Source organism: Petaurus breviceps, unplaced genomic scaffold (assembly GCF_028583685.1).
Source record: "Petaurus breviceps papuanus isolate PSGF00001 unplaced genomic scaffold, PetGlider_PUasm1.0 98, whole genome shotgun sequence".
NCBI lineage: Eukaryota > Metazoa > Chordata > Mammalia > Diprotodontia > Petauridae > Petaurus > Petaurus breviceps.
The window spans coordinates 327,978-340,745 of record NW_027187460.1 but is presented as its reverse complement, the minus strand read 5'-3'; positions in this window follow the sequence as shown (position 1 = coordinate 340,745).

Genomic DNA, 12,768 nt, shown 5'->3' with positions numbered 1-12,768 from the left:
GATGTTTTCTGCTACTATGTCCTCTTTCAACCCTGTCTCACATAAAGAAGAAGCCCTTCCCCTTACCAAGGAAAACCTTAAATGACCACAAGGGGCGGAGCCAAGATGGCAGAGTAGAAGCAGGACCTCCCCGCTGCTCCAGCTTCCACCTTCCCCAATCCATGTTAAAAAGGGGACTCTAAACAAACTTTGGAGCTGCAGAACCCACAAAATGACACAGAGAAGCTAACCTCCCCCTGAGGACAGCCGGCCAGCCTGGCAGGCCAGCAGGAATCGGCCAGCACAGTGCTCTGGGAGCTGAGCCCAGCCCCATACCGAGGCTTTAGCCCCAGGGCTGGCCTGACCAGCCACCAGTAGGAGGGACCCCAGATCAGCAGCAGCTGTGGCCATTTCCAGATTTATCAACACATAGATGCGAAGGACAAAGTGAGAGGTCAGTGCAGTCTGGGACCCAGTAAGTGGGAGTGCACAGTTTTGCCCCCCGGGGTGAGAAGCCGCTTAGACTCTGGCACAGCCAGCCAGAGCCACATGGCAGCTTCAGATCCTGGTCTGTAGAGGGTAAGGGGAACCAAACCACAGTCTGAGGGGTAATCACTCTTGCTTTAACCTTCTTGGATCTGGATTGCAGTCTAGGGTGGAGGTCCTGGGGTGTGTGTCCAGCCTGCCAGAGCGTGTGGAGACCTCAGAGAGGGCACCCATCTAATACCTCTGGCAGCTGAAAAAACCCCAGCATTTGGGACGAAAGTTCTCCTATCTGGTAGCAGAGTCTTACTGTGGCAAAAATCCCAGGGGTCAAGTGACTGAGTGGAGACATGACCAGGCAAAGGAAACAAAGCAGACAAAAGATTCCAACATTAGACTCCTATTTGGGGGATGAAAAGGAGCAAAGCATGGAACAGGAGGAAGACAGTGAAGTCAGAACTCCTGCACCAAAAGCTTCAAAGGAAAATACAAGCTGGTTACAGGCCATAGAGGACCTTAAGAAGCAGATAAGAGAAGTGGAGGAAAAATTGGGAAGAGAAAGGAGAACAATGCAAGAAAATTATGAAATAAGTGTCAACAACCTGACTGAGGAAAATAACACCTTAAAAAACAGACTGACTCAAATAGCAAAAGAGGCTCAAAAAGGCAATGAGGAGAAGAATGCCTTAAAAAGCCAAATTTGCCAGATGGAAAAGAATCTCAAAAGCTCATTGAGGAGAATCATTGCTTCAGAATTAAATTGGAGCAAATGGAAGCTAATGACTTTATGAGAAATCAAGATGCTGTTAAACAGATCCAAACAAATGAAAGAATAGAAGGCAATGTGAAATATCTCATGGGAAAAAACACTGACCTGGAAAATAGATCCAGGAGAGATAATTTAAAAATTATTGGATTACCTGAAAGCCATGATCAAAGTGAGAACCTAGAAATCATCCTCCAGGAAGTTCTCAAAGAAAACTGCCCTGATGTTTTAGAACCAGAGGGCAAAAAAGGTTGAAAGAATCCACCGATCACCTCTTGAAAAAGATCCCAAAAAGAAAACTCCTAGGAATATTATAGCCAGGTTCCAGAAGTCCCAGATTAAGGAGAGAATATTACAAGCAGCCAGGAAGAAACAACTGGAATATTGTGGAAACACAATCAGGATAACCCAGGATCAGGCAGTTTCTACACTGAGGGATCGAAGGGCTTGGAATATGATATTCTGGAGGTCAAAGGAGCTGGGATTAAAACCAAGAGTCACCTACCCAGAAAAACTGAGTATCATGTTTCAGGGGAAAATATGGTCATTCAGTGGAATAGAGGACTTTCAAGCATTCTTACTGTAAAAACCAGAGTTGAATAGAAAATTTGACATTCAGATACAAGAAGCAAGAGAAGCATGAGAAGGTAAACAGGGAAAAGAAATCATAAGGAACTTATGAAAGTTGAACTATTAACATTCCTACATGGAAAAACAATAATTGTAACTTATGAAACTTTTCTCAGTAGTTGAAGGGAATAGAAATATATATATGTCTATACATGAGCGTATATGGGCATATGAATACATATGTGAATGTGTGTATATATGTTTACAGGTATACATAGATAGAGGGCACAGGACCAATTTAACAGGAAGGGATGATACTTAAAAGGTGAAATTAAGAGGTGAGAGAGGAATATAATGAGAGGAGATGGGGAGAGACAGATTGGGGTAAACTTATCTCATACAGAAGAGGCAAGGGGAAATGGTTACAATGGAGGGGAAGAATAGGAAGGCAAAAGGGAATGGGTCAACCTTATTCCCATTGAATTTAGCTTGAGGAGGGAATGAAATACACACTAAATAGGGTATCTCACCCTCCAGGAGAGTAGGGGGGGAAGGGGATGACAGGGGCCTCACAACAGATTTTGTCTGGGAAAAATAGGCAGTACTTTAGCTGCTGCTATAATCTTTGCCAGCATACCCCCCAACTCTGTTTCCCTTCTACCATTCTATAGCAGTAATCAATAGAACTAAACTCTGCCTTTACTTCACCCAATAAGGAAGAAGGAAATATATAAGAAAAAAATTAATGTGCTCAATCTGGGGCAACAGCAAACTCTAATCTATAACCATGTTCATTCAGAAAATCAAGGTAACTAGCCCCAACATGTTTTGGGGTCCCCCTTCAGTAAAGGATACTAGCTTTTAGCTAAAACTGGCCCCATACCCAAGTCACCTTATGAAAAGTGAATTTCCCAGCAGGGGAAGAGACAGAGGCAGCTTTGAGGTCTAGCCCTTGGGAAATCAGTTATCAGTTGGGAAGGAGTCAGAAATCAAGCAATAGTATAAGAAAAAAATATAAAAATTACCAAAGATATCAGGAGGAAGAAAACTCAGTTGAAAAAAAAACCCTTGAGCACAGGCAGATAAAACAGGGAAGATACTAATAATAAAAAAAAAGATGGCCTTCAGATTATCTCTCCAAATAGATATTGTAAGACAAAGGAAAATGAGAATTCCCAAGAAAGCATGGAGCCACAGCAAGATGTCCTCAAATGATTCTGGAGAAAAATAAGAATTGGGAAAAGGAGAACTTTGGCCTTTAGCAGCTGTACTTGATAGAAGAAACTTAAATCCATGGTACTAAGTGCACCAAAGAAACAAAAAAAAGAACATCTGATTGGGAATGTAATTATGTAACAGTGAAAGACAATATGGAAGAATAAAAGCAAAATTAAATAATGTTGAAAGAACACACAAGCTCTATACAAGCAAAGATAGTGATCTCAAAGACAGGTTATATGAAAGCATCTTGGGAACTATAGATCTCACAGAAAAAAGTAAAATCATGAACACCATGACGCAAGGAATAATACAAGAAAATTGCTTGAAACAACACAGAAAACAAAGTACCAACAGAAAGAATCCACAGATTTACTCCAGAAAAAGAACTCTATACTGCAAATCCTAAGGTACATAGTGGCTAAATTTAGCGATTCCAATAACCAACAACAAAGTCTGCAGACAAAGGAAAATTCTTCAAATACAAACAAAAAGAAAATCAAATGACCAAAAAAAACCTATTCTGAACCCACCAGAGACTGAAGAAGAAAAAACAGTTTCCAAAAAGCGAAAGAACCTAAGCTACAAACCAAGATAATAACCCTGAATACTTAAGCCTACCTATCAATTTAAAAATATGGGCTTTCAATAAAGGAGAGACATTAAAAAAAAGACATGAGCAGATTATTTGTTTTGCAAACATCTCAGAGAACAGAAACAAAAGAAAGGTATACAAATACAGCAAGGAAGGCATAAGTAACAAAAAAAAAAAATTTCCTGAGGTGAAAAAGAAGAGGAGAAAAAAAGTAGCATGAGAAAGAACCCTATGGAGTTAACACAACTACAACCACAAAATAACAGAGGTACTATTAAAAAATTTCTTTTTAAAAGTACACAAGGAAGCACAGGGTAAGGCAGAACTCAAATAGAAGTGATGGTGGAAGAACAGACCTGAAATTACATAGACTAAAAATCTCAAAACCTGTGTCCAAGTGAATAAGTGGTTTGTGTGTGTGTGACTAAATCACAGAAAATGAGAGCGCATAAAAGGGCAGAGGGTAGGTAAAAGATAGAAGGGAATACCTAACATGCCTTGATCAAGTTAAAGATAAACAGTGAAGTGAAAATAACTCTGGTAGCCTCTCGGGAAAGAGTCTTGACCTGGGAATAGCTAAGACATCAAAGGAAAAGATTAAAAGAGAGATGACAAAATGGAGAAATCTCAATTTCTATCAATGGAGGGAGAAGGATTGAAGATAGGAGGGAGTAAAGAACACTCGAACAGAAAGGGAAAGAGATATTCTACAATAGGAAAGGGGGACTTTATAATGGGTATAAAACTAGAAAGTTGGTGCTTAGGGAGTCTTCAAACTCATAGGGTGACTTGCCTTCATGGTCAGCATGCTACTTCAGGAAGAGACAACTAACATCCAGAAGAGAGGGACAGTATGGACATAGAAAAGAAAGATTTCATGTTAAATGATCATTGGGAGATCAAGGGGTAGTAATGAATCACAGAATCTGGGACAAAGAAAAATGTTTACCATGGAGCAATACTTCTATCTCCCACTGGCATGGATGTTTCCAAACAAGGCACAACTTAAAAAGGAATGAAGGGCAACATTTAGAAGGCAATAACATAGAAGTTCTTTAGAAGAGGGAATTTAAAATATGTACCTAAGAAGCTTTAATTCCAAGTAAAAGAGATTCAAGAAGGAATTAAATAGGTGTAAGGAACACAAATTAAAAAATAAAAGTCTAGACTAGACAGAAAAAGGAGAGGATTAATAAAAAGAATAATGGGAGTAGGGTAACTCTTTTAGGAAAAGGTGAGGGAAAAAGAGGAAGAAGAATTTTATTTGATAACTCAACTAAGAGGAAAAGAGGGGTAGATTTTGATAGCTAGATAAATGAAAGATAAAGGAAGTAACATTACACAAAATTGCTGTTGTTGTAGTATATTCTACATTCTTGAAAAGGACCATGACAGTAGAGTCTATATCATATTATATGCCATCTTGGGATGGGGGGAGGGGAGAGATGGAGGGAAAGGGAGAGAAATATCGAGAAATTCTGGTGATGTAAAAAACAAGAATACAAATTTAAAAAAAAAAAAGCATGATATCTGTGCTTTCAACCCTGAGTTCTGAGAGGAACTCAATGAGCAGAAATCAGCCTCTAATAGCCTTTTAACTTCAAGTCAAGATGTTATATTTCTGTCTAAAATGGAAAGGTTTGCAGGATATGTCTTCCCTCTAGGACAGAGGCAAAGTTGGAGGATTAGTAGATAAATCAGTGTTTCAAGACTAAGAACTGACCTCTAAAAGCAGGCTGAGCTTGGAATCAGAAAACCCCTCAGTTTCTTCATCTATAAAAGTAAGAGGCCTGTTTTTAACATCCTCTAAGACGACTCTTCCAGCTTGAAATCTATAATCCTGACAGCAGGTCAACAGAAAGTATGTAACTTGTTCACCCAGCAGGTGGCAGTGTCAAGATTTTAACCTCGGCTCTTTCCACCGTTTCCATGTATTGATAGCTATTGTGTGAAAGCAATCCCTGAGCTTGGGGAGATAGAGAAACCAAAAAGGAGACTGAATTCATAGCCAGATCACTAGGACACAAGATAGTACGTGATAAAACCCATGTAACAAAGAGGGACTCAGATGTCACCCATGTCCGAAACAGCTTGGGGCTGCTAGTGTTTCTTTCTTTTATACTCTCCTGAATGATTCCCATTTCTGCAGCCTATACCATGTGCCTGTATAGTTTCTGTAATACCCCAGGGTCTAACCTATTTGAAGCGTGGCAGAAAGGGCATGCCATACCCAAGCCAATGAGCCAGAAGAGGCCCAGAGAAGGATGCTGGGAAAGCCCAGGAGTCACACAATCCAAGGCAACCTTCCTACCTATGCTGCATCTCAGGCTTGCTTCTCCTGAGGTCATGGCAGAGGGAAGGCCATGAGCAAAGGCCTGGGTGAGGAAAAGTCTAGGGTAGATTATGGGGCATCAAGACAAAGGTTCATTTTCACTAGGGATTAGGACAGAAGAGGAAATAGGTGAGATTAGGCTGAAAAATCTCACCTGAAAACAACTCTGGGGGAAAAAAGGAGAAGCAGGGGAGACAGCCTCAGGAGGGAGGGGATACTATCCTTGACTGGCAAAAAGGAAACCCCAGATGAAGACGTGAAAGGTAATCATCACTATGTGCCTATCCATTGTCACAGATGAAACAACCAAAAATAGTGAGGCTTCTCTTCCTCCTTGTTGTACAAGGAACCAGGTGAGACCCAGACTAGGATTAGGGGAGATCCTGACAGGACTCTAATATCATGAGAGATATTAGGAAAGAATTAGGATTATGGGAGAAACTGCATCTAAGAAAGGAACTTTGAGATTTGAGAGGAGACTCTGAAACTGGGGGGAAGATTCTGAGGTGGAGGGTAATGACCCTGGGAGTAGGAGAAGGGGGAGAGACCTCCAGAACCTTTGTCTTGCTGCCCCAGAATCTACCCTAGATTGTTCCTCATCCAGGCCTTTGCTCATGGCTTTCCCTCTGCCATGACCTCAAGAGAAGTAAACCTGAGATGCAACATAGGTAGAAAGGTTGCCTTGGATTGTGCTGTGACTCCTGGGCTTTCCCAGCATCCTTCTCTGGGCCTCTTCTGGCTCATTGGCTTGGGTATGGCATGACCTTTGTGCCAAGCTCCAAATAGTTTAGACCCTGGGGTATTATAGGTACCTCCAGGTAAGGGGAGAGTTCATAGTGGGGGCTGGCAAGGAGGAAGATTTTCAAGCCCTGGGGGCAGCTAGCTAGGTGGCACAGTGAATAGAGCACCAGCCCTGGAGTCAGGAGGACCTGAGTTCAAATTTGACCTCAGACACTTGACACACTTTCTAGTTGTGTGACCTTTGCAAAGCACTTAACCCCAATTGCACTGCCTTTCCCCCTCCAAAAAAAAAAATTGTCAAGCCCAGGAGAAGGACCTCCTATACATCCCCCATATGGGGTAAAAGGGGTACCTCTGCACTAAATGAATGACAACATTCAGAAAGGCCCTGGCCTGAGGGGAGCAGGAGAAGCTTGGAGGAAATGGAGGATAGAAGAGACTGAGAAAACAGAATCTGTAGCTAATTGAGGGAAATAGGGTAGATCTCACCCATCCATATTTCATGTTGTACCTGTGAACACAATGAGTTGCCTTAACCCCAATTGCCCTTCCAAAAAGCAAAAAAAAAAAAAAGAAAAGAAAGAAAGAAAATGCTCGTTCCCTTCTCCTTCCTTTGATGTTTTATATTTGTGAACAGTTAATATCAGCTCAAATTTTTATAGTTCTTTAAGGTATACAAAGCTGTTATATAAATAGTATGGAAGGTAAATAGAGCCAATATTATTTTGCCCATTTCACAGAGGAGATATAACAGGTTCTGAGAGATAAAATACAGGTCATGTGACTAGTAAGGGTCTGAGCCCAAGATTCAAACCTCAAGTACAGCAGGCATTTCCTCATTGTGTTAATATATTCAGTGAGTTAGTGAGTTGACTTTGGGAGCAGAAGAAACTGTATATTTTTTACATAAATGGGTTCAGAAAACTATCACTATGTAGCTGGTGAGGCACGTCTACAATTAATTACACAATTAATTGTGTGTATATAGTCAGTGGGGTAGCTAGGTGGCACAGTGGATAGAGCATTGGGTTTGGAATCAGGAAGATTATCTTCCTGAGACCTAATTAACTAGCTTGTGAACTTGAACAAGTCACTTAACCCTCTTTGCCTCAGTTTCCTCATCTGTCAAATGAGCTGAAGAAGGAAATGGCAAACCACTTCAGTAACTTTGCCAAGAAAACCCCAAATGGGGTTACATCATACACAACTGAAATGATCAACCAACAGTTAGTGAGTTGTGCTTTTCTGAACCCAGTGAGAAGGTATATGGTTATAAACACAGCAGACTATGCACTTGTGTAATGGGAATGTAAATTTTTAAGATCTTCCCTGCCCCTAGTTTAAGTATACCTGGAGCCTGTGGTGGGAGGTTTGTTTCTCAGGAGATACTTTGTGATTGGGCAGTGGGTCAAGAAGGTTGTTACATTCTCTGAGCCAGGAGAAGGCTATACAAGCCCTGATGGAAGGCTTTGCTTTGTGGCTCACTTTGAGAAATGTTGTGTGATTTGACCAGATGAGACTCTGGGCAGCCGTTGAGAGCCCCCCGGCTTTGTAAACCCAGATGTTGATGCTTCCCTCTCTGGTAACTGGGATTAGGTGTGGATGTATGTAATGGTTGGACAGTTTGGAAGCCTGTCTGCTGAAATGTTCTTGTAACTTATGCTTATAATCTCTGTATATTCTGAAGTTCAGGGTGCTGACCTTTTCCCCCTGAACTAGGTAAACGATATATGTTTGATTGATTAAAGTAAGCTTGTTAACCCATTTTGAGTTGCTTTCCTTTAGCAAAGCAGATCTAAGAACCTGTGTTGGCAACCACCCTGGGGATGGTGGGGTGCTTGCCGCTACAATAGCAACTAGAATGGGATCTGAAGAGTAAAAGGAAAGTATGGGGGCTGGGATAATTGTTTGTTCCCCAGTTGTGATAGCTATGACTCTGTGGAGCCATGGACCAGGAGAGAAGAATGGCCTGCGTGCTGACTTTTCTGAGCTGAGAGCAGGAATGGTGAGCTGCCTGCATCAGGACCTGGGCAGAAGCCAGGAGCAGCTGCCGCCTGCAGGAAGAGAAGTAACCCAGGATTTCAGAATTCAACCACAGGACAAGTTAAGGACTGTGCGCAAAGCAGAGGCATTGAATGTGTTTCCTTGCTGCATCCTACAGTTTGGGACCCAGGGGGAGGATGGACTTGTGACTATGGTGGGTGGGGTGAAGCACCATGGACCTCCAAGCACCCCACCCTGTTGGTTTTGTTGCCCAGCCCCCTCTCTGTACATGGAAGCAGGGGCTGGAGCAGTGTGAGGGGAAGGACACCCCCCTCCACCTAAGAGAACTTTATTTGGACATTTTTGTTTTGGATTGAAGAGATGCACCTGAATGTACTTTGTGTTTGTTTAAGGCCCTGTGGTCACTTTGGTAACTTTAGTTATGTGTCTTGCAAATGTGACCTAGGAGATGTTTAGTGATAATTCAAATGTAAATTGATTGTGTTATGGGCATGAAAGATCTTGGGGCCAAATGTAATGGGAATGCCTGTCTGCTGAAATGTTCTTGTAACTTATGCTTGTAACCTCTGTATATTCTGAAGTTCGGGGTGCTGACCTTTTCCCCCTGAACTAGGTAAATGATATATGTTTTGTCCCGTCCTGCGGGACCAAGTTATTCGTGGGGCCGAGGAGGACCCAGCCTGCAAAGGAATGGGTGGGAAAGAAGGAGAGAGACCAAGCGAGTTTGTTTTAAGGTCTGATGAAGAGAGATCTTTATTGCTGGTAAACAGGACTTATATACTCTTTGAAGAAGTGGGCGGGGAGAGGGATTCTTGTAAACAACTGTTGAAACATTTTGTGGTTAGAACACCTGGTGCCGAAACACTCTGTGGTCAGCAGATTCAGGTGGCATGGTACTCGGGAGTGTGGCCTTCCTACAGGGGGAAGAGTACTTGGCCCCAAGGCCTTGGTTGCTAACAATGTTTGATTGATTAAAGTAAGCTTGTTAACCCATTTTGAGTTGCTTTCCTTTAGCAAAGCAGATCTAAGAACCTGTGTTGGCTGCCACCTGGGGATGCTGGGGTGCTTGCCGCTCCGACTTGTGAGTGTACCCCCGGTGTTCCTGTCAGGGTCTGGTTTCACTTTGGGGTTTTCTGATTATCTCAGGGTTGCAGCTGATACCTCCTAGTTTACAGAAACTGACTTTCACATGCAAGAAAGTTCAGGATCTTATAGAAGAAAGTTTTCTTAAAAGAAGGAGAGGGGGGAAAAACAGCATGGAAAGAATGAGTAAAGAAAACAGGAAGGGAGAGGGTTTACATACATCTCCAGAGGTGTAGAAATGTATGTAAATTGCTCTCACTTAGAGTCCTGACTGAGGGCTCTCAGGAGAATGCTCAGCTCCACCCCATTATTTCCTATCTTAGGCCTGAACTCCAGGAAGGAAGCAAGGGCAGGGATGTAGTCAGAGGAAAAATCTGGGGTATTTTTCTGGAGTTTCTTTAGTTGTAAACTTGATAATCATCAATAAACACTAATCTTCAAATACATACCCCTACCCCCAGAAAAGGCTGCATATGAAATCCTTCAATTTAATAAAAAAAAAATCTTTCCAGGTTTTTCTGAAATCCTCCTGTTTATCATTTCTTATGGAATAACAGTATTCCATTACATTCATATACCATAGCTTGTTCAGCTATTCCCCAATTGATGGACATCCCCTCTATTTCTGATTCTTGGCCACCACAAAAAGAGCTGCTATAAATTTTTTTGTACATGTGAGTCCTTTTCCTGTTTTTATGATCTCTTTAGGATACAAACCTAGAAGTGGTTTTGCTGGGTGAAAGGGTATGCACAGTTTTATAGCCTTTTGGGTATAGTTCCAAACTGCTCTCCATGGCTAGATCAGTTCACAACTCCACCAACAATGCATTAGTGTTCAATTTTCCCGCATCTTCTCCAACATTTATCATTTTCCTGTTTTGTCATGTTAGCCAATCTGATAGGTGTGATGTGGTACCTCAATGTTGTTTTCATTTGCATTTCTCTAATCAATAGTGACTTAGAGCATTTTTTCATATAACTATAGACAGCTTTAATTTCTTCATTTGAAAACTGCCTGTTCATATCCTTTGACCATTTATCAATTGGGGAATGACTTGTATTCTTATAAATTTGACTCAGTTCTTTATAAATTTTAGAAATTAGACTTTTCTCAGAGACACTGGCTGTAAAATTGTTTTCCAGCTTTCTGCTTCCTTTCTAATCTTGACTGCATTGGCTTTGTTTGTGCAAAACCTTTTCAATTTAATGTAACCAAAATTATCCATTTTGCATTTCATAATGTTCTCTATCTCTTGTTTGGTCATAAATTCTTCCATTCTCCACAAATCTAACAAATAAACTATTCCTTGCTCTCCTAATTTGCTTATGCTATCAGCTTTTAGATTTAAAACTGATGCTGAGTGAAGTGAGCAGAACCAGGAGACTATTGAACACAGTAACAATCACATTATGTGATAACTGACCTTGATAGACTTAGCTTTTCTCAGAAATGCAAGAATCTAAAACAACTCCAAAAGACTCACAATGGAAAATTCTATCCACATCCAGAGAAATAACTTTGGGGTCTGAATGCAAATGAAAGCATAGTCTTTGCTCTCTTTTTTTTGTTTGTTTACTTCTTCTTTCTCGCGGTTTCTCCCATTGGTTCTAATTCTTTATATGACTAATGGGAAAATATGCTTAATATGAATGTATATGCATAGCCTATACCAGATTGCACACTGTCTTGGGGAGGGGAGGATGGGAAAGTAAATTTAGAACTCAAAATCTTATGGAAGTGAATGTTGAAAACTAAAAATAAATAAATATGCATATTAATTTTCACACCAGTGTCAAGCTCATCCTTTCTGTTTACAACTCCTTCCTTTCTGTGTTTTCTTCACATTTTATAGGTTTTGTAACTGCTATGACTGTTATTACTTGCAGAGCTGGATGCAGTGTATAAACTGATGTTTTGATTGCATTTCTCTAGCTCTGCCTCACCCTAGCTCCTTGGCATCTGCCAGTATGTGTCTCAGGAAGGGAGAGGATGGGTCTTTAGAGTTCTCCAGTTTTTTCCCTGTCCAAGATGAAGGCAAAAGTTGTGAGTTGTGTTCCTTTCCTGGAGTACTGCTCCTCCATTCTGTGTGCCTGTCTGTTCAGTTCTCTCCATGCCTGTCCCTGTCAATTTGTTGGTCTGTCTGCCAACTTGTCTGTCTCTCTGCTTATCTACCTTCTTGACCGTCGGTCAGTCTGCCTTTCTTTGTATTTGTCTGTCTGCTTTGCCTTGAAGTGGACGCCGAGACTGAACAGAGACCGAGACTAGATAAAGCCAATTCAGGGAGTGTTTATCAGCAGGCCGGCGGCAGACTCAGGAGCTAGGCACTGAGAGCTGCCCCGAGCCATGGTCAAGGCAGGGTATATAAAGGCAAAAACCACAAGCTTATCCAAGTGTGCAGGGTGCAGAAAAGTTACAGCGGGGGTCAGATACAAAGAGTGTCACACTTACCTGGGGCAACAGCAGGGTTGGTCAAGATGGTCTTTGGGGTCCCCTTAATTCTTCCCCACCCACTTGTGGTGGGCCATTTCTTGGAAGAGTAAGTACAAAGTGTTTGCACTAGGAGACAACCCATGGGGCGCCTGGCTAGGCACGTATGAGTTCAGGAGGATTTCAGTAATTTTCCAAACTTGTTACATACAGGGGCTTAGTACATGAGGCCATGGGCATTTCAGCCTGTCTGTCTGCCTATCTGCCTCCTCGTCTGTCTATCTGTGTCTGTCTTTGTCAGGCTGTTGCTCTGATGGTCATGCCCAGAGGATACCTAGATGTTGAACCTTCAGGTTCCTGATCTTTCAGTAAGGACCACACCTCAACCAGGAAATCCACCCAAATCCTCCATCCTTCTGAGGCTCACTAGAGATGGAGTTGAACTCGATGAAGAAACAGGAGAGGAGTCTACAATAGACAAAGCTAACCAGAAAACTAAACACCAGAGCAATTTAGTGTCCAAATCTTCACAAGGAGGCACCCATCTGACCAGAGATAACTGGAAGGGA